Source organism: Gobio gobio (assembly GCF_949357685.1).
Source record: "Gobio gobio genome assembly, chromosome: 17".
Taxonomy (NCBI): domain Eukaryota; kingdom Metazoa; phylum Chordata; class Actinopteri; order Cypriniformes; family Gobionidae; genus Gobio; species Gobio gobio.
In genome coordinates this window covers 22,487,704-22,514,724 of record NC_137110.1, presented here as the reverse complement: position 1 = coordinate 22,514,724, position 27,021 = coordinate 22,487,704, and the positions used below count along the sequence as shown (strand labels likewise).

General features: G+C 38.1%; 1 long non-coding RNA gene across 1 annotated transcript; it reads right to left on the bottom strand.

Annotated features, from left to right (window-relative positions):
• Positions 1–4,545: 4,545 nt before the first annotated feature.
• Positions 4,546–26,272, bottom strand: LOC307141332. Its single transcript, XR_013818342.1, has 3 exons — positions 26,107–26,272; positions 19,699–20,023; positions 4,546–6,685 (listed from the first exon to the last, which is right to left on the bottom strand). It is a non-coding gene; the product is annotated as an uncharacterized lncRNA (long non-coding RNA).
• Between the last annotated feature and the right edge of the window lie 749 nt (positions 26,273–27,021).

Genomic DNA, 27,021 nt, shown 5'->3' with positions numbered 1-27,021 from the left:
TGAGTAGGCTTTCTGAATCAGGGGTGTTTTACTTGTAGGATGCTATACTGAAATCTGGTCAGTTAACCGTGTCAGTCTTTTGCTCATCATTAAAGGAACAGAAACCTTCAGGTCAATGGCTTACTTTGTGAAAGTAAATGCTGTCAAGTTATAAAAATGACAAATACAACTTTTATTGTCCTTTTTGGAGTTTGATAAGTCAAGCCACCTTTTATTTATCTAGCATTTCACACAATACAGATGGTTTCAAAGCAGCGTCACAGTAATAAACAGGAAAACAACGATTAATAATGCAAACTTCATAAAATATAAGACAAGCAGCTCTACAGAAGACAATAGTGTCATTATTCAGCTGAAGTCAGTTCGATGTTGATTCAGTTCAGTTCAATAATTCATCATTTATTGATGTTGCAAAAGTGGAATCAGTTGTAAAGCAGCTCTGTAGAAAACATTGGTGTCATAATCGTTCAAGTTTTCAATATCTAATAGTGTCAGTGCATTCAAATCAATATAATATTACTAAATATTAAAGGAACTGTATGTAAGAAATGTATTTCAATTAATCATAAAATGGCCCTGATATGTCACTAGACATTAAGAAATCATGTTAATTTCAAATACTTATATCACTGACAAGAGTTGTCCGGCCAAGATATTGTCATTTTAAAAGTGAAGTTGCAGCCCTCAACTGATGTTGATGTTGACATGTTGTGTTTTGGCCTGAAGCGCCACCCTCCACCTATCTACCAATCACGAAGTTAGTAGTGTTTCTGCATTCGGGTTGCCAGCTCTGCTCTAGTTACCACAGCTGCAGCTACAAACTTTTTGGATAAACAATGTCTAACTTTACGAAACCTAAACGACCTCGTTATGAATCAGAAAAACGTTGTGACAGTGTCCGAAATAAAACAAGGAATTGTATAGGAGATGCCTTTGAAAGATGGAGACGGCTGAAAACGGAGAATAATTTGAAGACTGATGCCAACGTTGCTAATTTTCTCCTGGACAGGTAAGGTTCATCTATGTTTGGCTAACTTGTACTTAATGTAAATGGACATTTCAAATATTCATGACAATCGAACAAAGTTATGCATGTTCGTGCAAAGTAACGTTAGGTTAGCGCAGATGGAGGAGGTGGGTCATTGAATTGAAAAGGTAACGTTAAGGAATTGTTTGGTAAATAAAAACGGCGAGTCGTCATTGCTAACATTAGTAATGCATTATCAGAGCCCGTTTCTCTGTCATTATGCTGGGACGCTGAGGAAAACAACATTAGCACGCCTATTATGGCAATGTGAAAACGTATTTGAGACAGTAGCCTAACGTTACCTCGGTAAAAATTATTCCTCATTCGTTCTTCGCATATATAGTGGACAAAACATGCTGCAAGTTGACCTGTATGACCATTGCTAATGTTATTTAGCTTTACTGTAATTTTACTATAGTATTTGTTCATGTGGGAATGTACTGTCACATATGAGCGTTCATATTTACGATTATATTTGGCTAATCGCCATTAGTAAATTTTTGCGATTCATAATTACTTCACAAAACATCGCTCTTGAAGCATAAACATAATTAACAGAAAGAAAAAAAACCTCGTCACTTGCCATTGAAAGCTCCTTGTAGCTGCCTACGTTCCTGCCTGATCCTGCAGCCTATCTGGCAACCTCGAGTCAGGGGGAGGGGGAGAGGGGATACACCGCTCTACAGTCATTTGAAAGTGATTGCAGTACCAGTTTTGGCCACAGTCCTACATACAGCTCCTTTAAGCATCTTTTACACCCCAAGAAAGCAAGCCAAAGGCGACAGTGGCAAGCCCCTGAACACCATTTACTCATGGTGTGGAAAAGAGAAGTATTAATGTTACTAAATTTCTCCTTTTGTGTTGAACAGAAATAAAATTATACTGGTTTAACATGAGTGAGTAAATGATCACACAATTTTTTTTCCCAGGTGAACTATCCCATATGACTGAAACAAACAGAGAATGAGGAATATGCTGGGGTGATGGAGATTTGTGATATAAGCCCTATATCAGCCACACAGGACTGAGAGAATCCACATGGAATTAGCCAGACAGAAAGTGCTGTAAGCGACAGAAAAGCAGGAAATGGGTTGATAAGAATCATTTTATCAGTAGGTTATTAGTGTTATTGTTCATGATATTTGTGGTTGTTCATGGGTGGATCTTACATTTATCCATTCATCCAGTTTACATTATTTATCAGACAATGAGCGGCATAACACACATTTACACAGTCAGGGCTAACATCTTGATCTGTGTTAATTTCTTAAAGGCATTTCTTTAAATGTTTGTTTATTAATTTTTAATGTTTTAAATTAAATGTTAAAATAATCTAAAGTTATTGAATTAAATGTATTTACAAAAAATCTGTTGTTGTTGTTGGAATTTAATTTCACTATGAAAGGGCAAAACGAAAACATAGGATCTTGCAAACATGTAAATTCCTATTTTGCACATTGAGGTCTGTATGTGAAAGCAGAAATGTTCCACTTCTGTGACACACTATGTAACCTCTAAAATTATATAGGCTACTCCTCTTTGATAGTGAGAGATAAAAAGAAGTGGATTAGCTATTTTTTTAAAAAACACTGCCCAAACTTCCTGTTTCAATAATAAATACGTGAACACAGCACCGCTGTGCTCGTAAAGTGATTCCATGAGGTCTATAAGAGCCAGGAGTGATAAATTCCAGTGTCATACGATTTGTCTATGGAAGGAAGGCTCTCGCAGTCTCCCTTCATTAGAATGACATAGCAGGAATTATGTCATCATATCCCCCACTAAACTCAAATGTCATCAAAAACACCTACTTTATGAATCAGACCGTTCTTTTGATTGCTATAGATACTTCCACTCAGATTTAAACTTGTTTCTGTTTTTGAAGAATATGTTTGCAATGTAAGTGTAATTATGTGGAAGAAACAAATTGCTATGTAACTCCTCACCTAATTTATGCGCTTAGAAAGAGGGTTAAGATTTGTCTATGAAGTTTGTAATACAACATGACTCACTGGCACCTGTAACAGAAAGAGCATTTCAACATCCACACCCAGAAACACCTATTTGTTGCTTTTACATGAAAGTCAGTTCAAGTCTTTACAGGCTGAGTGAAACAAACAGTCCAGCTGAAGTTTCTGTTTCTCTGTTAGTTCCTCTGCCATTTCAGGGGTCATTTTTAGCTCTACACCATTACAGTGTACATTTTTGTGGTGGGCAGTGCTACCGAGTCCGTGTTACAGGGTCCACCCTTTCACACACAGGCTTGTTTGAGTGGCAGATCAGCTTCTTCCTACAACTCTCTTAGCCTGACGCTTTCTTCAACTAAGACCATGTATGGTCAGGGACCAATTCGAGAGTGGATGGGAGGAGGGACAGCTGGGAACAGTCAAGGCCCCAGTGGTAAAATTAACTTGAGAACAACTATTTATTTTGAGGACCAGCATAATCAGAGCTGGAAAAGAATGAAAAACAGTGAGGGAAGAGTAATATTTAAGACTTATAGACTTCCATTAACAAATGGCTCAGCCAGACTGTATTTCTGTAATAGCAACTTCATGAGGATGCCCCAAAACTTAGTATTCATTATAGTATAGGCAACATTCAGATGATGTACATCCACTGAGATAAAAAAAAAAAAAACAGAACTGTGAGCAGTTTTTAAATATGAATGTTAATGCTAGGTTATAGGCTATAGCACGAAGTTGCAACCAAACTAAAGAACACAAGTCTAAGGAAAATGGCAACATGGTGTTTCTGGGAATATATTTATAGGCTACTGCATATTTACATATACCCAAATTACCCACTTCACCTGAAATATCAGTAGGCTAACGTTAGGCTATGTAAAGTAGGCCCATGAATTCGGATACAGCTACTCACACACAAAGTCACCTTTTTCCTCGGAGGGAATAAATAGTAGGCTACATTTCTTCACAAATTACTTGCAAGGACATGTGGCGCATTCCTTTTTTAACCATAACTTGGTTCAAACAGGAACGTTTTGCAAATTCTCCTGAGCTCCTGCATAGCCTATTGCATAGGCTACATGTAACGTTAGGCTAGTTGTGGACCATGGACTGATAATGACGGATTTCCACAGTTATTAACATCTGAATAGCTATATTTATAACAATATAATGTGCGTTAGGCTATATCGCTTCGGCTTTCAATTACCAAAAAAAACCTGCAGAGGGTGTATCAAATATACTACGACTAAATAAAAAGGTTGGCATTAACATCAGCATTGCTGTAAAGACTGGCACACGGGCTTACACGACTGTTTGACTTGCAAAGGAGACTGCTGTGTTGATTAGTGTCTCTCTTGCAGCGTAGACCAGTGAACTAAATCCGTTTCGGGTTTTCTGTTTCGCTCGTTGGTTCAGTGCAGTGGCGCTGTACTGTATCATGTTTCCTTAGTCGCCTCCTCCTCTTGCCGCCATTTCACATAGCCTAATCGAGATTTTCGCTTACCGTGTCATGGTGGAACAGAGTCCTGCAATAATGAGAGAAGGCTGTGTGATAGTATTACCAGTTTATTTAATGTTGCGCCAGGCGATACATTGCTTTGCGGGGGGTTTTTGTTGTTTGTTTGTTTTCCTTTTTTTCTTTTCTCTTTAATAATATGTTGTATTATCTCTTTATATTATGTTATACTAGCTCTTGTATACATTATTATATTTAATCATAAAACAATATATGTTTTATTTATTTGTTTGTTTTTATCAATAGTCATCCCCGCGAAAAAATCAAAATAATTGTAATAAAATTAATATTTTAAACTGTAGTAACAATATATAGCCTATTGGTGGAAACTGCTTATAGAAACCTTTTGTAAGAGATTAAAGTGGCACTTTGTTGCTGCTAGACTTACAAACTTCTTCATTTACCTCAAATAACTTTTTTTATAAAGCTGACTGAAACATTGCATGCTATAGAAGTCTCATTCTATGCCGCATGCGTAGGCTACTGTAGCCATCAAGGCCAGTTATCCCTTTAATGCTCAAGTAGATATCATGAGATGGTAGAACTAGCAACTCATTTTGTGGACAACATAAAACAGCTGTCAGTATTAGGAGGCTGCTTTTAGTCCCTCTAGAGGTCACGAAGGTACCTGCACATAGTTCTTTTGCTAACTCGATGAAAATAGTTGTTAAAGAAACGGCTACACATCTTCATGGAGCATATTTGGCATGTAGCCTACAGTTCTACTAAGAATAATATCTGGACAATTTCCAGTGCTTCTTTAGAGAAGTGTTACAAAACGTAATGTGTTAATGTAGGTAAGTAACCGATGTTAGACATGCCATTGAGAAGAGCATGCTGGCTGTTATGCTGCAGTAATTGAAGTATAAGAAACATCAACACTTTATATTTAATCAGCTTATAACTGGATAAATAAAATAGGCATAGTCATATAGGCTATGATCACTAAACATGTCTTCACAAATGATAATAAATAATCAAAACAATGAAAGGGGAATTTACCTGTGATCTTTTCATATAAGTTGCATTTGAATCGTTCTTCAGTGTTTTTGACTAGCCTATTTAATATTAGACAAAAGATTGGACAGGTTTGTTATTTGTTATATTTGCCGTTACATAATGAAGGATAGAGAGGACTTCAAATGGATTTAATAAATAGTTGTCAAGTCGTCAGGAAATAGCCTACCCAATGCAGTTTCTAAAAGTGTCCACTAGATGGCAGCAAGTAATTGATTTCCAACTCTTCCTTCGCTTGTATAGGAAATGGAAAGGTATTGTTATGCTAAAATCTATTAGACCTACATGGCACTCAAAACGAAGACTAAATTTACACTATGTTATGTTATTACACATATTTATAACATATTTATATGTTGAAATACACTGTTGAACATCTAAAGACAATTGAGATGGGTCCATTCATCCATCCTGTTTGTGTTTATGGCATTTTGCAAATCAGCACAATCCATCAACACATTTTGTTGATTAGTTTAAAGTGTTTTTGACTTTACTTTCTGTGAACCAGCTGTGTGAATGGGGGTATTCTGTTGTGTATTATGTTAACATGTATCAGTAACTCAAAAATCGTAAATTTTGAATGACATTTTATAGAACTGAATGAATAGTTAAAGCAAACCTTTCAGTATTTATGACAGATTGTGAGAATGGCACAGCTGTGGACACCCTTTGGTGTATGAATTATTTATACAGTTCTGATGTTTCATGCATTTTTTGAGACTTCCCACACATTAAATGTTCCGTGGGAACAAAGATGACATTGAATTTGAGAATGACATGATCCTTAAGTTTTGGTGGTAATTTGAATTGTGTGTGTATTATATATACACAGATCCGGCATAACATTATGACCACTTTGCTAATATATACCCCCTTTTGCTGCCAAAACAGCCCTGACCCGTCGAGTCATGGACTCCACTAGACCCCTGAAGGTCTGCTGTGGTATCCGGCACCTAGATGTTTGCAGCAGATCCTTTAAGTCCTGTAAGTTGCGAGGTGGGGCCTCCATGGATCTGACTTGTTTGTTCAGCACATCCCACAGATGCTCGATTGGATAGTCCACACGGGCCATCCTTCACTCCCCACGTGCATCAATGAGCCTTGGCCATCCGTGAACCTGATGCCGGTTCAGTGTGGATCCTTAAGTTTCAGTGGTAACTTGAATAAAGTAAAAAAACAGCATTTTTTTGAATTTGTATATGTATAATAGTATATTTACATTTTTAAAATGACTACGCATAAACATGTACCATTTCAATATAAAGCAACGTTAAACTGTTTCTTTCTTCTGTCTGTCTGTCTGTGATTAATGCACTTCTTGGGCAAGTTTGGCATTTTGCTTAGTGGTCACAAGGTAATTTACTCAAGCAAGATAGACAATTAGTGAGAGGAAGGTGCTCTGGTCAGCACAGCAGTGTTAACTCTGTCAGCTGAACTCCCTTTTGTTAACCAGAGCAGAAAAAAACTGTGGATGTGCTGGGAGGGGCGACTTCCTCCTCCACTCCATCACAGATTGAGTGGTGTTTTTTAGGGGGGGTTGTGTTAATGGATCCAAATAGCCTTTTCCACATCTCACTGTTGTATCAGATTTCATAGTTTTCATAGTTCAATGTCATCACAGAACATATGGCAGAATGAGGAATATTACAGATCTCACCACTAGGTGATGTCAGAGCACTTAAAATAGGAAGCTGCCATGGTTACTATGTGCTTCTGGCAGGCTATCCTGCCGCCATGTGTTACGGAAAGAAGACAGCCAGTCTTACCACAGACAGTTCACCCTGCCTTATTCCCATACATAACCTGAGTGGACATCAAATAGTCTACAGGAGCGCTATACAGCCTTGGCATCAACTGAAGCACAGAGAGTGGCTTTATTTGTCTATAGTTCAAGTAAAGGTCATTAAGCAATGCAGGCCTTTGATACTTCAGTAGATGTAATTTCTGGTTTGTATGAGGTCAGTCAGCCCTGTAGATGAACAAATATGACCAGTCATTCTGGGAAGGTGTGCAAGGTGGCATCTGACTGTGGAAAAATAGTAATCGTTTTCTTGCATTTGAGTCTACCTTCATAGGTTTCTGTGATGTTTAAAGCTCGAAGGAGCAAATCTTTCATCGTAACAGTTACGTCCACACAAAGGCACCATCGACTCAGTCCCTGGGGACCTCTTGCGTGTTGACATACCTTAACTCATTTCAAGTGCAGAAATACGTGTTAAGACAAGGCCCACACTGGTTTGCAGCATTCCTGACGCATAAGTAAGACATATATTACATCAGTTTAAAATAAAAAGGACATGTTTCTGCTGCTCTTGACAAGCCTTTTATCGGGGTAAGTATTTTTTAGATGCATGCTTTTCTGGTCAAGTACTTTATTTAAAAATAAATATTTTTCAAGGTGAAAAGTTTCATTATTTAATTATATATTTATATATGAATACGTTTTTTCTTTTCAAGAATTTGATTCTATTAATGAGGCTCTTTTTCTTCAATGTGACATTAGGACAGTTGTATCGCCCTGACATGTTTAGACTTCATGATGCGCAACACATTTTAATACACAAATTAAAACATGCTGTTCATCGAAGAGATAGGTCATTTAATTGTGAATTTCAGTTCACAAAAAGGTTTGAAGGAAATTTGTAAAATTTGTGTTTTTGAAATGAGTCTCTCATGCTCACTATTATAAGATCACAAATACAGTACAAACAGTAATATTGTAAAATATCATTACAAATAAAATGTTATGTTCTACTATATTTTAAAATGTAATGTATACCTGTGATGGCAAAGCAGAATTTTCAGCAGCCATTACTCCAGTCTTCAGTGTCACATGACCCTTCACAAATCATTCAATGCCGATTTGGTGCTCAATAAACATTATTCGTATTATTCATGTTAAAAATGGTTGTGCTGCTTATTATTTTGGTGGAAACCATGCCAATTTTTTCAGGATTCTTTGATGAATAGAGAGTTTAAAAGACAGCATTTAGGCTATTTGAAATCTTTTGTAACATAATTTACTGTCACTTTTGATCAATTTAATGTGTCCTTGCTAAATACAAAATATGTAAAAGAGAAAACCGTAATCCAGTCGTAGATGACCCAAATACCCCCCCCAAAAAACATAGTTTCACCACAAATATCCTTAGAGTTTTTGTGAGAATAGTTACTGCAGTTTTGTCCCTGGTGTGTACCAACTTTAATATTATTATTCATTACATTTATATAGCGCTTTTCTCTGCACTTAAAGTGTTTTACATAGAAGGGGGAATCTCCCAACCACCACCAATGTGCAGGAGGATGAACTCCCACCACACACCATCTTATTGGTGGAGAGGAAAAAGAGTGATACTCTTTTTTTTAGGGACATCCTGGGATTTTTAATGACCACAGTGAGTCAGGACCTCAGTTTATCATCTCAGCCGAAGGACGGGGCTTGTTACAGTGTCTCCGTCACTATACACAGACTACTGTGTGAGCACCCCCTGCTGGCCTCAGTCACACCTCTTCCAGCAGTAACATAGTTTTCCCAGGAGGTCACCCATCCAGGGACTGACCAGGCTCAACTCTGCTTCGCTTCAGTGGGCAACCTTGGGCTACAGGTTGATATGGCTGCTGGCAACAGGGACTTACCGGACACGTTATGCTGCTGGGTCAACAGGCCTCTTCTTCACTGTTTTTTTTGTCTTTGGGGAAGTGAGTTGTTTTTGTAAGTCCCCTCTGGGACTGGGTTACCTTTAGAGGTTGTCTTCAGCAGAGCATTGTGTAAACCATGAAAGTAGCAGGCATGCAGAGGAATCAGTTCATTTGGTCTATACGGCTGAATTACTGAATTTCAAAGGATGCTTATATTGTGCTAAAACACAGATATGAATGTTTTTTCAACTTTTAAAATGTCCATTTTTTTATGTATTAAGAAAACTTTTTCTTGGTTTATGTAAACATCCATTTTATCATTTTGAAAATGTTATGAAAACTTTATTTCTGAATGTTCAAAATGTCCAGTTTATTTTAAATGTATTAATAACGTTTTTTCTTGGTTATGCAAAAATCCTCCAAACATTTCCTTATAGGAACAATGCTTTTATTCATCCATTCATTCTCCACATTGCTCATCCGCTCTAGGGTCGCATGGTTTCTGGAGCCTATCCAACCATCTCGGACCACAGACGGGGGAAACACCCTGTCCAGACCATCACAGGGCTCAGACACAGACAATTTATTACCACCAATTTACCTATGTCTTTGGGGGAAACTGAAGTACCTGGAGGAAACCCACACTGACACAGGGAGAACATGGCAGAAACTCTGCGCAGAAAGGCCAATTATTGCTGTGAGGTGACAGCGCTACACTGAGCCACTGTGCTGCCCTGCTTATATTTATGTTTATATTGATTCAAATGATAAAAATAGATCAAATGTAAGCAATTATTTTCTTAGCCACAGGTATGGATTTCCAATTAAAAGTTCAAAAACTGTTAAAGGTAGGATAGGCAATGATTTTCAGGGACACTTTTGTTATACTGCTTAAACTCTCTTCCCATCCTGATAGCAATCATTAATAGACGTGGTCTAAATATTAAAACGTACATATCTTCAATGGAAGTCTCAGGACCAAAAATGTTTTAAACCATTGTTGCATTTAGTCCGAATGCAACACACAGAGAAAAAGGGTGTCAAGATTTTACCTTTAGGGGTACAACAGCTTGTCGCTGGGGCAGTACCCTTAAATAGACATATTTGTACCTTTTTAACTCCTTAAAGGTGCATATTAGTACAAATACGTATACCTTAAAGGAACACGCCGACTTTTTGGGACTTTAGCTTACTCACAGTATCTCCCAGAGTTAGATAAGTCCATACATGGGCATCGGAAGCAAAAAAAATGTGGGTGGGTCCTCAGAAATTTTTTACTGGAGTAGATGCCAATTACATTAAGTACAAATATACTGCTTTGCTTGCTAAACGTATAGTTTGGAAAGACAAAATTACGGAAATCGCCATATCATTGAGAGTGGCAGTAGTGTAGGGGTAAGATGCACGGTATCTAGATTTGACAAAAATCGACCCGCGGTTTGAGTCCGCCTTTCGCCAAACTCAATTTTCTCCCTTTTCCCATCACATATCAGATCGGAAAGGCATTTATTTTCAGTAAAAATTAAGAAAATATTAGAAAAGTGGAAATAAAGTGTCTAACGTGTTTAATAATAAGTGTTTATAGATTAGGGATAGGTGAACAGACATGTGCTGAATGTTAGAGACGATAAAAGTGAGTGGGTCCAATATCATTGATCGTAAAAAGTGGGTGGGTCTTGTCCCACCCACATACAATGGTTCCGACGCCCATGAGTCCATACATACCATTCTCAGCTCAGTGTGTGCCATAACTCCGTCTGACGCACCCACCTAGCCTAGCTTAGCTTAGCTTAGCACAAAGACTGGAGGTTCCAGCTAGCCTACTGCTCAATAAGCGCCTGAAAATAGTCCCCAGCACGCTCTCTGTGCAAGCAGGTTGTCACGTTGGTTATGTTGACGGAAGTTAGCCTATTTTCAGGCGCTGTATAATATCATTACCCCGCTGCATCCATAGTACGGCAGCAAAGTTCCTTGATTATTACGCAGGAATGAGAGTATAGTTCCTAGCCATATCGGTCTAGAAAATCACAACTTTTCATTTTCCGTCGGTCTTAGTACACAATGTAACTATACACATCACAACATGTAAATAGGAAAATGTTGGCGTTATTTTGTCACTTATTGAGAAGTAGGCTAGCTGGAGCCGTTTACCTCCAGTCTTTGTGCTAAGCTAGGCTAGCGGTGGGTGCGTCAGACAGAGTTATGGTACGCAGGGAGATGAGAATGGTATGTATGAACTTATCTAACTCTGGTCCCAAAAAGTTGGCGTGTTCCTTTAAGGTACTACTATGATCCTTTTTGTGGTAAAAAAAGGTACAGAGATGTCCTCTTAAGGGTACTGCCTCAGTGACAAGCTGTTGTACCCCTACCATTTTGACACCCTTTTCTCTGTGTGAATGATACAATGTCCTATCTGCCTGTCAACATGTATAGAGGGTATGCGCGTGACATCACCGTAGGCCAGAGTGACTGCGGTTACACCCACTGTGTGGCAAAAAGAGACAGCATTGGTTTTCAGCGTGAATGCCACACACAAAACACATCTAAAATGGGAAAGAGCTTTGAGACTGACTGTATAAACATATTTGACAAGAAATCTGAGATATATTTTTACTGACTGCCGAAAGCTACAGAAAAGAGAAGCAAATGGATCGCTGCAATTGACAGAAACAACTGGACTCCAGGCAGCGCTACGTGAATTTGCAGTTATAATGTTGAATCAATATCAGTTATCTCAATATGTTGAATTTTGGGGTAAAATCATACCCTATAAATTGTATTGGTATATATTGTATTGACAGCCTATCAATTAAATATTTATCATTGTACATTCTGCCTATTTTGATATTTTTAAATAAACACTGACAAAAACTATATACAAGTTTTAGGGCTGGACGGTATGCCGATATATATATATAACATTAAGTTATCACTAGACCTGTATTGTATTTATATAAAGCTTTATGTATTTTCACCGGCGTCAAAATCAGGCAACACGATTCCTGGCTGCATGTCAATATCCATGGAGCACTAGATCTTTGGGAAGTTGTAAGGAACACTTATATTGAGTAAAACTTTTAATTTAAAATGAAAATCGTTTGTTTTACTCACATTTTCATAGTTTACCCTATCAACTCCAGTCATGCAGCGGGCTCTTTTGCCACTCAGTCCGGTTGAGGGGGCATGTTCCGGCGGGAAAGTGACGCCAATGCGTAACCTCTATTTCCATACCTTCACGTACCCTGATCGCGCAGACATCAGTGCATTCCTTAAAGGTCCCGTTTTTCCTGTTTTTTTGAAGCTTTGATTGTGTTTACAGTGTGCAATATAACATGTGTTCATGTTTCGCGTGTAAAAAAACACAGTATTTTTCACACAATTTACTTATCTGTATACCGCTGTTTTCACTGTCCTAAAAACGGCTTGAGGATTTCCCTGTTCTATGAAAATAACAGCGTCTCGACGACATGGCGACAAACACACTACAAACGCAACCGAATGCAACACTTCCTCTTCTCCACGTGGGAGAGCAACAAGACCACGCCCCCTTTTTTGCGTATTCTTGTGGGCGGAGGTTAGTCGACAAACTGTTCTACTGACGTCATTAAAGCAGGATGTACAGGGATGTAGTCCAAACCGGCCGTTCGCTGTAGGCTTTGAAAGGGAACTTCTGTTAAATAAAATATCTCGCTTGGCATTGAACTTTGAGCTTTATAATTTTACAGGTATTATTTATGCTCTAACAGCAACATTACACACTAACTAAAGTATGAAAAATGGGATCACGAAGAACAAGACCTTTAAGGCTATTGCGCAGCTGATAGTCACAGAGTGCTGCAAACAAACAGCAGCCGCCTTTTACAGTCCTTCCTGAACTAAAAAACCGAGCTTATGCTGCATTCACACCATGTCATAACCGTAATTACGAGATGGCTACCTCTGACATTATTACCGGAGCTGTTCACGTCCTCAGACTCGGATTCATGCTTTTCTATTGCAACACTATCAACGCTGAAATGAATCTGCAGCTGTCAGGTTGTACAAGTCAGCGCTCTGTAAGTTCTTTACGTTCATAATGTAGAGGCTGGTAGAGGTGTTAGTGAGGCCAGCAGGGGGTGCTCACCCTGTGGTCTGTGTGAGTCCTAACACCCCAGTATAGTGATTGGGACACTATACTGTAACAAGCACCGTCCTTCGGATGAGACGTTAAACCGAGGTCCTGACTCTCTGTGGTCATTAAAAATCCCAGGATGTCCTTCGATAAAGAGTAGGGGTGTAACCCCGGCATCCTGGCCAAATTTGCCCATTGGCCCCTCTCCATCATGGCCTCCTAATCATCCCCATATACAGATTGGCTTCATCACTCTGTGTCCTCTCCACCAATCAGCTGGTGTGTGGTGGGCGTTCTGGCGCAATATGGCTGCCGTCGCATCATCCAGGTGGATGCTGCACATTGGTGGTGGTTGAGGAGATTCCCCCTTCTATATGTTAAGCGCTTTGAGTGCCTAGAAAAGCGCTATATAAATGTAACAAATTATAATTATTATGTGCTTTGAGACATGAGGTAATTTAACGCCGTCACTTCTGAAGCTTTGCAGAATCTGCAGTGTGTTAATGTGTTTTGACGGAGGCGTGGCTTTGGAGACACTCTGAAGGGAGGGTGGGATCTCATGCTTTAAAAGCTAGCTTGCTATTGCTAGCCTCTCCGAAATTGTCAACCCTATCATTTTGACACATTTTTTAAGTGCATTAAATATTAAATCGAAGTGCATTAACTATTTGAATTACAAAAATAACAGATGAGACTTTATTTTAAGATTCACATTTTACAGTAGTAGTACACTAAACTATGTAAGGGACTCACAGTCCAAAACATTGCATTTTCAAGAGCAAAGCTAAACCAAAAACACAACCCCCATCAGGGAAAAAAAAGAACACAAACTCAAACATAAAACTAGACATGTGGAAAACAACATAATAGAAAAATAAAACACCACAAGATTGTGTTCTGTATTTATGAACTTTTTCATATGGAGTTTCAAACACTGTCATTTTACTAAATGCTTTGTGATGCTTCAGGCTGAAGAGAGAGTGTAATGCTTGTCTGCAGACTCTGGATGTTTGGTTTAAAAATGGTGTGGAATGAAGTTGTGAGTAATAGAAAGACAATGAGTTCAGAAATAGGTTCAAAGAAGATTGCTCAGTGGTTCATGTAGGTTGTCTACAAACCGGAAGGTTGGTGGTTCGATCCCCGGTTCCACCTGACCAAGTGTCGAGGTGTCCATGAGCAAGACACCTAATCCCAGCTGCTCCCGACGAGCTGGATGGCGCCTTGCATGGCTGACACCGCCGTCGGTGTATGAATGAGTGTGTGAATGGGTGAATATGAGGCAAAATGTAAAGCGCTTTGGATGGCCGTAGGTCTGTTAAAAGCGCTATATAAATGCAGTCCAAAAAGATTTTACCTGCTTGCCTGTATATTTTATATACAACTTGCATGTATAGTTTGTTCCTTATGCATGTGTCTTGTGACTTTATCTTCTCTTCAATTCTCTTTAATGATCAAACAAGTTGTAATGTTTAAATAATGTTAGATTAACGTCCAACTAAAACATTCAAAAAATATATGTTCTTTATATAAATAATATTTTTTGTGCTAACGTTTTGAGAACGTTTTTAAACACCACGTTGGTACATGACTAGAACTAGAACGTTGTACTCAGAACGTTTTATGATAACATGGAAACATTCAGCAAATAATAACATTATACAGTAAGGACGTTCCAGTAATGTCATTCTAAGAGCATTTTCTCTCAACATTACAAGAACATTTATCAAGTACAAATAATGTCAAAAGGACGTACCATTTTCTCTCAACATTACGAGAATGTATAACTATAACATTATCAGAACGTTCCATAAACATTATTTTAAGAATGTTTTGTCTTAACATTTAGCCTACATAACTTTTAAAGAACGTTAGTGAAAGTTATGGGAACATTCCCTGTTAACTGGGATGTTGCACACACTAAAGCGCTGGTTTTACCTCATAAATTACATATATCAGTGAGGGAACCACATAACAATTTAGAGCTGTTAAATGCTCCATTATGATTCATTAGCTGGAAGCTGGCTGGATGTAATTTTTTTAAAGAGATATCATCAACTCTATGTTATCTCCAATGTTCCCGTGTTTTCCCATAAAGCATGGGGCTAATGGACCCACGTGAGTCCCAATACAACATTTACTGTGACTATATCATCAAAATCATCTCAGAAAGCCTCTTCTGGTGATTGCTGTTAGTCTTCTAAGTATTTGAATGCATTTGTTGATATGATGTCTGAGTCTATGGGGAAATTGGCCTGCCTTGAAACATTATATGGACCAGGATTCTGCACTGAACCGTGAAAGGATCTTATTTTTCAAAGCAATATAATATGTAAAAGGTTAAATTGTGATTAAACAATTTATTTTATTTTGTTTCTAATCCCCTTAAGCAAATACATGTTTATTTTACTTCCAAAAAAATAATCCTAAAAATTTGGTGATGGTTAAACATACAGTATACCTGTTCATCATTTCCCCCCTTTTTTAAAAATCTGTATTCTTTAAAGTATTAGTTATTGAGTTACAGTATCTGACATCAGGTGACGCTTTACTCAAGCAACTTCTAGCTACATCACACATGAGGAAGAGCTGTATGATGGGGCTAGTTGGCACACGTAGCTTGTATATGCAGTTTAAAGGGTTAGTTCACCCAAAAATGAAATTTATGTCATTAATTACTTACCCTCATGTCGTTCGACACCCGTAAGACCTTCGTTCATCTTTGGAACACAAATTAAGATATTTTTGTTGAAATCCAATGGCTCAGAAAGGCCTCCATTGGCAGTAATGTAATTTGCACTCACAAGACCCATAAAAGGTACTAAAGACCTCGTTAAACTGTCCATCTCACTACAGTGGTTCTACAATAATTTTATGAAGCGACGAGAATAGTTTTTGTGGGCAAAAAAAAATCTAAATAACGACTTTATTCAACAAGTTCTTGTCTTCCGCATGGGCCTTTGACGTGAACTCACAAAGCACAACGAAGCATGCGCGAGAATATGACGTAGATCCGGCGTTCTGAGACATGACCCGGAAGCGAGGAGCTTTGTTTACAAGCAGAAGAAGACGCGCCGTATCTAAGCTGTTGAATTCTACATTGATCGTACTTTAGGTCTTGGCGTATTGGTCAAAATGGGGCTAAAGTGTGCATTTCCTGGATGCCCGAACCGTGAGAAACGAACAAGTGCACGTAAAAGTGCCTTATCAAAGCCGCAAAATGAAAGTCATATTCTCGCGCATGCGTCGTGGTGCTTCGTGAGTTCACGTCGAAGGCCCATGCGCAGTGTGGGGAAGCTACTCTGAAACTGTAGTTTGACAAGCTAAACCAGTTAAACTACAGTCAAGCTACCCTTCAGAAAAAGTAGTTAGATACACTACAAGTTACTACTAAAATGTAGCTAGCTACAGCTAATTTTTTTTTTTTTTTTACAATAAAATTGCATATTTACAAATAACTGAATAAGTCCCATGGCATGAAATTTTCATTTTATGAGGTTTTTCAACATTAATATGAGTTCCCCTAGCCTGAATATTGTCCCCAAGTGGATAGAAATGTTGATCGGTGTAAACCCGAGTTCTGGCTGTCTCTCTCTGCCTTTGAGAAAATGACAGGCCAGACGAGCCAATCCTGAAGTCTCCTGGTTTGACGTCCAAGCAGGAAGGGTTACCTCCCTTTCCTCCACCCAGAGAATCTGGCACGCCCATGCAAACGCTGGAGAGATCATGGGTTGTGAACGAGTGAATGCTGGCAGTTTCTCAGCGTTTGGATGTACAAATGAAAACAGAAGTCTTTTTTCAGTTCCTTCTGATCTGTGATCAGTAATTTCTGATGTGTAGCTAATTATTTATTATTCGTGCACACAATGCGGCTTCTCTCTCTAGAGACAGAACGGTGTTTTCGTGTTTTCTATCTTGTGAGTCAGTGTTTTTGTACGTCCTCGTCGCGTCTATCGGTTCTAAAATGTGCATACAGTCATGAGTTTCTCCTCAACATTGGCCTCACACACGCCGAAGCTCGGGCTGCACTGGCCGGTGGGCCTTCAACATCCCCGACCCCCAGTACTGCATCTGGCCCACAGCGGAGGCACCAAACGCGGCGTGAGATTAAGCAGAAGGGGGGTAAGCGTGAGCATATCCGGGCTAGCCAGCCTAGCCCCACAATAAACTGGATTACATTCGATTACTACTGTTGTGTCTTTGTTTGCGCTGTGTACTCAACGCGCGTCACTGACGCTTTTATTTTATTTAAAAAATAATGCTATTATCAACACTTACTTTTAACTCGTTCATCTCGACAGCTGTAATGGTACTTTGCATGTGTTACAAAGTTGGTAATAATGATGAAGACGGACTCGCTGTGACTGGGACTCGTGTTTATTCAGAACTCTCAGATACAAACACAATAAACTCGCGCTGACTGACAGCGCTCTCATAACTCAGTAGTTACTATAAATAACTTTGTTAGCAATCGCTCATCTTTGTCTCTGGTACGTTAGTGATGTCCGGTTCGCGAACGATCTTTCTTTTGAACCAGTTCTTTTTAGTGAACCGAGTCAGTTCACCAAATCGGACTGAATCGTTCTAAACGGTTCGCGTCTCCAGTCAGCGCTGATCCATAATTTACTAAAGTTACTAACTTTCTGACATGAGTGACAGTCCCTCCGACTAGAAATAGACAAATAACCTGAAGTATATGCTGTAACTACAACAGTTCAGACATGCTGAGAACTGATGTGAAGTGAACTCCGGTCCATCCGTCTCTCTGGCAGCAGCTCGTGCCTGCTCGTGCCTCGTAGACCAAGTTAAACCACGCCCCCCCGTAGCTTTTGGTCGCGCTGCACCGCTACTTGCTGGAAAAAGTAGTTAAGCTACAATGTTTTAAAGGCAACTGAGCTACTGACAAGCTACTGAAAAATGTAGTCAAGTTAGTAGCGTAGCTAGTTAACTACTCCCCAACACTGCCCAGGCGGAAGACAAGAATTTGTTGAATAAAGTCGTTATTTTTGAGCACAAAATCTATTCTCGTATTCATCTAATAAAATTCATCTTCATAAAATAATTGTGGAACCCCTGTAGTGAGATGGACAGTTTAACGATATCTTTAGTACCTTTTATGGGTCTTGTGAGTGTAAATTACATTGCTGCCAATGGAGGCCTTTCTGAGCCATCAGATTTCAACAAAAATATCTTAATTTGTGTTCTGAAGATGAACAAAGGTCTTACGGGTGTCAAACGACATGAGGGTAAGTAATTAATGACAGAATTTTCATTTTTGGGTGAACTAACTCTTTAATGTTAATATGTTAACAGAAACAGAACAGCTTTTTGGGAATGTTACTTCTCAAATACACTAATGTTCAAAAATGTGGGGTTGGTAAGTTTTTTAATTTTATGCTCACCAAGGCTGCATTTATTTTAACACAAATACTGTAAACAAACAAACAAAAAAATCATTAGGTCATTAGGCCTACAATTTTAAATATCGGGTTTTCTGTTTTATATTTTAAAATGGTTTTTGCGAGTTTTTCCGAGTCATTACTCCCGTCTTCAGTGTCGCATGATCACACTGCATCATACCTTCATACTGCATAAGTGTTTTAGCCATTTATGAGTATTAGGTGCATTTATTTCTATGATTTATTAGTTTTAATGGAAGTTTGTCCTTGATTCTTGGTAAATATACTTTCTCCTCTCTCGAATCTGGCTGTTAGGTCAGATCCACAAAGGGCAACTCAGTTTCCCTTCAAATGAACAAATACTATAACACAGAAACAATGTTCTAGTCATGTACCAGAGAGGAGGAAGTGAAGAAAACAAAGCACCTTTATCTGTTCCAAATGAGCAGCCCCCACTGAAACTGGCTCTGAGCTCACTGTGTTGCCTTACATCATCTATGTGTGTGATGTCACATTAGATGCATGACCTCAGGCTAAAATGAATGACCTGATCCACTCACAGAATAATCAATACGTTTTTGGATCACATCGAGTTTTCATCACAATAATTTGTGAAGACTACAGAAATGTTTGACTATTGAACTTTATTCGGTCAAAAAAACAAAACAAAACACATACATCTTGATTTTGCACTTAAAATATTTACATTTACAAGCCATCATATTTGAAGTTAGGTAAATGTGGTGGGGTTATATATATAGGGAATTCAATAATGTGCAATCTGTTTTGGTATTGCAGCTTTGTCCTGAAATACCCTCATTCACTGCACTAAAAATAAAAGCATGCAGTGAGGTCTGAGCCCAGCAAGTGTGTGTGATTTAGGGGCACTGCATGAGTTAGTCAACCTGTCAGTAAAGCTGTGATCACACTGATTTAGAGAGGCTCCGTTGTCAGGCTGGAAATAAGCTCCGACCCTCTTGTTGTGTGGCTACCGCTTCTAAATAGACATCTACAGTACTTCTTACCTCTTATTCTTTTGCGGGCAGTGTTAGTCAGGCAATATGCTGGAGCGTCAGGTAATGTGTTGAGGGAAAAGAGGATTATGGCACCAGATTTTCCTCCGCCATTCCACTTTTCCAGTCAGGAGTGTCCTTGGTGAATTCTGGCTTGCTTGAAATATGCCCAGGGGCCCACAGGCTTTGTTAGAAAGCTACAGCTGCTGATATGGATAAGCTGTAATCCAATTCTCAGGTCTTAGCACTCATACAGGGTCAGGTGGGACCACCCCAAGACTCCCAGAACTGCTTTATTATAATAGCACTGATGAGGGAATCGAAGATAAATTTAGAGCTGAATGATTTGGTCGGTGAGAGCAGAAGAGATGAGAGAGAAAAAAGAGAGAGGGAGATATTTAGAAACATTTAGAGAGGACGACGTGTCTTTTGTCATGCCAAAGAAAGAGGGATAACTAACCCACTTTACACTGCATTCTTTGTACCTTACCATTTCTGTCTGTAATTTTCACTGAAAAATCTGTTGAGGTTCATTGAGGTAACGTTTTTGTGGTACACAAATGTGTAAACTGATATATTAGCAAGCAATTTTGCGTTTAAAAGACGTCTGATAGCCGTCCAAACACAGCCCTGACATCTAGGCTAAAGCACAATTTGGGCTGTCAGTGAAAATGTAATAGACGTCTTACCATAGTCCAAGAATAGACTAGTCATCTAGAACATGAACATGTCAAAGAAATGAAACCAAACACCTTGTAAACACTGTTGACTTTGCTTACATGATGGAATATCATACATCTCGCAAGTTATTTAGGCAAAAACGACATACGTAACCAAATTCAATTATTTTGGCTAGAAGTGGGTTACTCATAGCCGGACTATATCGGGTCTATAGTTAACCGAGACAATGATGGCTATTGCTTGCTTGGTATGTTTTATTCAATGTTCCATCCGATATGGATCTGTTGCTATGAAAATTCTTAAAGGGGTCATGAACTGGCTTTTTCATTTTTTTATACTGTTGTCTGAGGTCAACTTATGACGTTTGCATGGTTTTTACATTCAAAAACATCATAATGAATAAGTAATAGACTATTTTCTACCCTGGTTTTGAGCCTCTCTCATGGAACGCTCAGTTTTTATGGGTGTGCCGCACTGAAGACTTGGAAGTAAACGGCCACTGCTATGATTGGATAAGCTTTGCATGTTATAATGAGTAATGTATGTGTGGAATATGGAATTGTTTTGAAATCGTGTGGGAAAACGGCAACCAGGATGATTTGCCCACAGGGCTTGCAAAATGTCTTTATCAAACAAACACAATGATTTATCTCTCATCCACCCACAATTAATTGGAATGTTATTTTTTATTACTTGGCCCGCCCGATCGGTGGATATAATCGTGAACCGTGCATCACTAACACACACACACACACACAAATGTACGCACAAGCCTCACTGCAGAGTCAGACAAATCAGAATGTTCAAAACTTCCAAGAATGTATTTTTCCTTTAAATATCAAGTCAAGAGAGTGAACAACGCACATCAAGAAAGGAATGTTATTTCACTATTTAAGATAGCCCGTCGGCAGGCCGGTGATACGTTTTGGTTGCCCGTCTGGAAAACACATAGCCTGGGACGTCAGGCTTTGCTAGCCCTGGCCCATAAATGTCAGAGTCTGATCACAAATCGCAGGACAATGAACCAACAACACCTCAAATAAAGGGTTCTCCAACCTGACAGCGTGGTAAGTTATGTTCAGTTAGACACGTACACATAATCAATAGATATCAAACGATCTGTACCAATGCAATACTATCACATATAAAAAACATTTCTACTCACATTAGTGCAATCTCATCCTGTCTGCAAATCTAGTCTCTTGTTACAAACTTATCCGTGGTGAAATGAAGGAACAAACGCACAAGGTCTTACCCATGTGAGCTGGATATTCATTAAAAATAAAGTTCATCCATGCATTCATAATATTGGAATCCGAATTAGGCTTATGCAGCATGTTTACTGCTTAGAAGTTCGATCCGGTTTATGTTCTTTATCTATAACATGCCATGCACAAATCGGTGGGCGGGGCTACAGAATCAGGCGGTCATCTTCTTCATTTAAGGCAGTGTTTTTACCACACTCTGACGTCCCAGCCTGGCACATTCTGAGATTGAGCGTTTGCTGGACATGGTGTCAATAAAAGCTTTTCTTTGACTAACAAGGAAGTTTTCAGCTCTGAAACGTGCAGGGTATTCTTATATCACAATGCACTTTTATATATCAAAGGCTGAATGAAAAGTTGATTTCTCAATTCATGACCCCTTTAAAATCCAGTTTAGTTCCTGATTTTGAACTGAATATAAATTTCAGATTTGAATTTAATGGGATAGTTAAACAAAAAAGGACAATTCTGTCATCATTTACACACCCTCATGTTTTTTTTTTTCAAACACTTTCTTTCTTCTGTGAAACATAAAAGATTTAGAAGAAGTATTGTTTGTTTTTTGTTTTTGTTTTTTGGAGTTTGAATGTTTTATGAGCTTTACAGACAGACAGATTTATGGATCAGGGTGGAGAAACACTTTATTTTCCAAAATGCCATTATCTGTTGAAATTCTTTGAATTTAAATTCAGTAAATTCCACTTCAAATTACATTTCAACTTCCTGTGATGCATAATCAATTAATTTTCATTAACTCATCAACTGAAAGGGAGCCCGTTCTTAAATTCTGAATGTTGCCCAACCTTGGTTGCTATGGCAACCTCCTTCACTAAACATGACTTCAGTTTATAAACATGTAATCTAACTTTTATGATTACTGAATTGTATGCCGAATATATCAGCTGATCACATCTACTCGGAGAGTATACTGTTCTACATGGACACTATTTTGATTAAGCTGTTGGCAATGGTTACTGTGGCAGCCATCAGTATCATTTCCCTACTGAACAACAGCCGTGCCCAAGTACTATATCCTCCTCCTGGGCCTTATTATACCATCGTTACTGCTGAAAATTGAAAAGTATGATGTAATACAGGATAATAGTCACACAACCCATCTTGTTGTATTATTGTAAATACAAACGTTTGGAGTTCACAGACAGATGATGGATGCATGGGATCTAAAATCTTACACACTTGAAGTCCTTTGTGCTTTTAACATCTACAAACAGTGTCAATCAGTGTTAGGCCTACATCTTAAATTAAAATTTGCAAAATAGCAGTGCTTGTATCATCCCATCTAACAAAAATATGTTCTAAGAACGTTTAACTAACATTCCCATTTAGTAATGGAAGCGTTATTTCTTGAATGTTTTAAAAATGTTATCTAAATTATGCAAACGTTAAGCGAATTTTATAATTTTGCAAAACATTATGGTAAAGTTCCTTTTCTGAAACAAGTAGTAGCTTTTAAAAAACATTCCATGAACAATGTATAAATATTGTTCTGTTCTGAGAACATTATTAAAGACCAGATAACTCTGAGTGAACATTCTATTAACGTTACTGTAAGAATGTTTGCTCAACTTTGAGAGAACCTTGCCAGAACGTTAGCCAAAGTTCTGAGAGTGTTCCCTGTTAGCTGGGATATGATTCCCTTTGTGAGGGGTGATAATGTTAAATGTAGCCTATATGTGAGAACATGCCTTCATGTTCTGTACGCTCCACTGCTTCCGCCACTCAAGCGGCATAGTTATTCCTTTTTTTTCTGGCTGACTAGCCACATGCCGTTAGGTTAAGTGCAATCTCCTGTTTGCTCACTCTCCTCTCAGGGTGAGAAGAGCACTGTTAGTGTCACTTCACAAAACTGCTCAGGCACATCATCACACATGTAGCCTAGTGCAAACATGTGTTTATCCCCTCTAGAGAGAATGTGCGTACGAGTGATTGTGTGCACAGGACTGATTTTTTTGCACCTTGTGAGTTACCAAGGAGACGAGCAGCTGTTTGCTGACATTCAGATCATATATGAAACTGTTAACTGTTTATGTAACGTCTCACAACCAATTTGTACGTATTTTAGGAGGTGGCTAATTCGTACAAATTTGTACGATCTCACTTGTGCGAATTTGTAAGATTTGTCTAAACCCCAGTTACGGGTAGGTTTAGGAGCGGGGTTAGGGGGAGGTCATTCATTCTTGCCAAATTTTTGCTAAATCGTACGTATTTTAAGAGTTGCCCAATTCGTATGAATTTACACGAATGACCTCCCCCCACCCCGTCCCTAACCATCACAGGGGTTTAGACAAATCGTACATATTCGTACGAATTGCTGTGAGATCGGGTTGGTTTATTCAGACTTATGAGACTTTATTTATTTATTTACCTACCTAGTACCTCCCTTGATTTGTTTGATCTCATGTGTGAAATTGTGCTTATAGTATTGACCTATTTGCTCAATAATCATCATAATCTCTAATCGTGTTACCCAACCAATGATAAAAGTAAAAAAGTGCAGCACAATTAAGTAATACCACACTTAGAGCTTTACCTCGCCTGACCCTGAAAAATTAATTTCATTGCTGTAACCCAATAGGTTGATTCAGTATTATTAATATTTGATGATACCCATTTTTGGGTTATTTGATAAAATATTTGAGTGTAGGCCAATATAAATAATGCTTAATTGATACATTTGTATATGACGTCCAAGGAAAAAAATTTTTTTAAAATTTTTAAAATGTAAAATTTTTTTAGTGATTTGATTTTAACTTTTACATCAATATTATGTCCCATTTTTGAGGTTATTTTATGTATTGTTTTATTTCTTGCAATGCACTGATGGAAGCATGTTTGTATCACAGCTATGGAGAGTCAGAAGTGTGATGTGCGTGTGCCTGGCATATGTGGTTTATGAGGACACAAATATGTAATGACATGAGTATTTCATCGCAAATTGCTTAAAAAACATACAAAATTGTGACATTCATTTTTGAAATTCAAGAAATGCTTAAAGTTTTCTGTGATGGGTAGGTTTAGGGTTAGTGTAGGGGGGATAAAATATACAGTTTGTACAGTAAAAAATAAAAAAACAATACACCTATGTAAACCCATAAAACACATGCCAGTTTGTGTGTGTGTGTGTGTGTGTGTGTGTGTGTGTGTGTGTGGGCATGTTTTTGTGAAATATCAGGACACAAATGTGTATAATGACATGGGTATGACATAGGTATTACAAAAAGAGGGTGAAATATGAGGACGTTACCCATGTCCTCACTTTTCAAAATGCTTATAAATCATACAGAACAAGTTTTTTTTCACAGAAAGTGAACTGCACAGTCTCCTGTGAGGGTTAGGTTTAGGGGCAGGGGCAGTGTAAGGGGATAGAAAATACGGTTTGTACGGTATAAAAACCATTATGCCTATGGAATGTCCTCACATTTCACAAAAACAAACATGTGTGTGTATGTGTGTGTGTGTGTGTGTGTGTGTGTGTGTGTGTGTGTGTGTGTGTGTGTGTGTGTGTGTGTGTGTGTGTGTGTGTGTGTGTGTGTGTGTGTGTGTGTGTGTGTGTGTGTGTGTGTGTGTGTGTGTGTGTGTGTGTGTGTGTGTGTGTGTGTGTGTGTGTGTGAAAATTACTATAATAATTATTAAAAATTATTTTAAAATATACTATTTTGGCTGCCAATTACAAAAAGAACTTACAGAGATTGTGACAGGTTAATATTTTTTAATAAAGTTCATTCATTTATAAATATGTTATGCATTCAAAATGTGCCATTCTTATAGTACACAGTTTCTTAAATTAGTTTGTAACACATAATAAGTATGAATATACAATTTCATGTTTTTTTGATAATCTAGATGCCACAAGTTAGTTTAAGTGACAATAATTTTAGTGCATCACATTTATTTATAATGAAGTGAATTTGTAACTTACATAATGTCTCGCGTTGCATGGAGAAATATAATAAAATAACTGTAACACAACTACTGTTAAGATGCTAATATTTTGCTAGATTGTCGGTTTTTGGTAAATATAGCTTTTTCATATAGCTGTTTTTATAATCAAAAGCTTCAAATTTCAATCAGATGTCATTCAGTCTCCATTTCACACATATTTAGACTAGTAAGGTATTTGTACTTTTATACAGGTAATCATATTTAAATAGATCTTTTAAAAATAATAATAAAAATCTTTAATTAAAAATGAAAAGTGCCATATATTTTATGGATGCATTTTAACCACACCCTTTAAACAAGCTCTGTCTAACAGTATTTTGTCACTTTTTAGATGCATTATACTGAACCAGAGATGCCATATGTTATACTAGATACAAAATGTTTCATCTGTTGCAGTCATCTGCATCTAATACGTCTTGTGATTATTTTTTTTAGTCAGCAGAAATCAAATTCAAACCAGATACAACATCAGTACTGTTGTTTTAGATGACTGCTGTGAAAGTTCACTTACCATGGCAAAACAGCTGGGAACAGTCTGAAAATGCCGTTGTGGGATTCCTGTTCATAACTTGTACGATGAAGTCTCTTCCTGTAAAGCCAGAATATGAGAATTCATCTGAGAGCTCTGTAGCTTTATAGGTCTTGACTGCACATCAGTGCCACCTAGGCTTAAACACAAGTATCTGGTTGGTTCTTGCTGTGTAGGAGGGGCTCCTAGACCATGTGCAAGTATCACACATTAAATATTAATAATTTAATATTAAATATGAAACATTTGATAGTTTTCTTCATATTAAAATCATTTACATTAATTAAAATGTACATGTGTGCTAAACTTTGCATAAATAGCATAACATTTATGTAGGTATCAGTGGTAGAATTGCAACACGAGCACTAAAGCTGAATAAATGGATGTGTTTCAAAGAATCACCGGCCCAATTTTCATGTTCAATAAGAGTCAGATGACAGGCTCTAATATAACAAACCAAATGCGTCAATTAAATCCAGCACAGAAGGTGCAAGCTCTGTCTTCGCCAATCAGATTGCCAGCGCTCAGATAAGCATTCAGTCTGCCAGCAGATGACAGGCCTACTGTTGCTGTTTTGCAGTCATGCAAAGCAACAGAAAGGAAGGAAGTGAGTAAGTGAGGCTCACATACCAATAAAGATTCATCTCGTAACTGCCCTCAGATTGTAAACAAAACCACTGATGTTCCCATACCTGCTTAGTGGTGATAATACTTTGGTCTTGAAAATAGATCCTATTCTTTTATATTCACGGTAATGATTGGTTTAAGAAAAATCCAGATTCAGTCACGTCAAACATAATCCAGGTAATATCACAAAAACAGCCGGAATAAGCCTTTGACATGCTCAATTACGTGTAAAACGCACAGAGACACATCACAGAGCTCGGGGTCATGGGG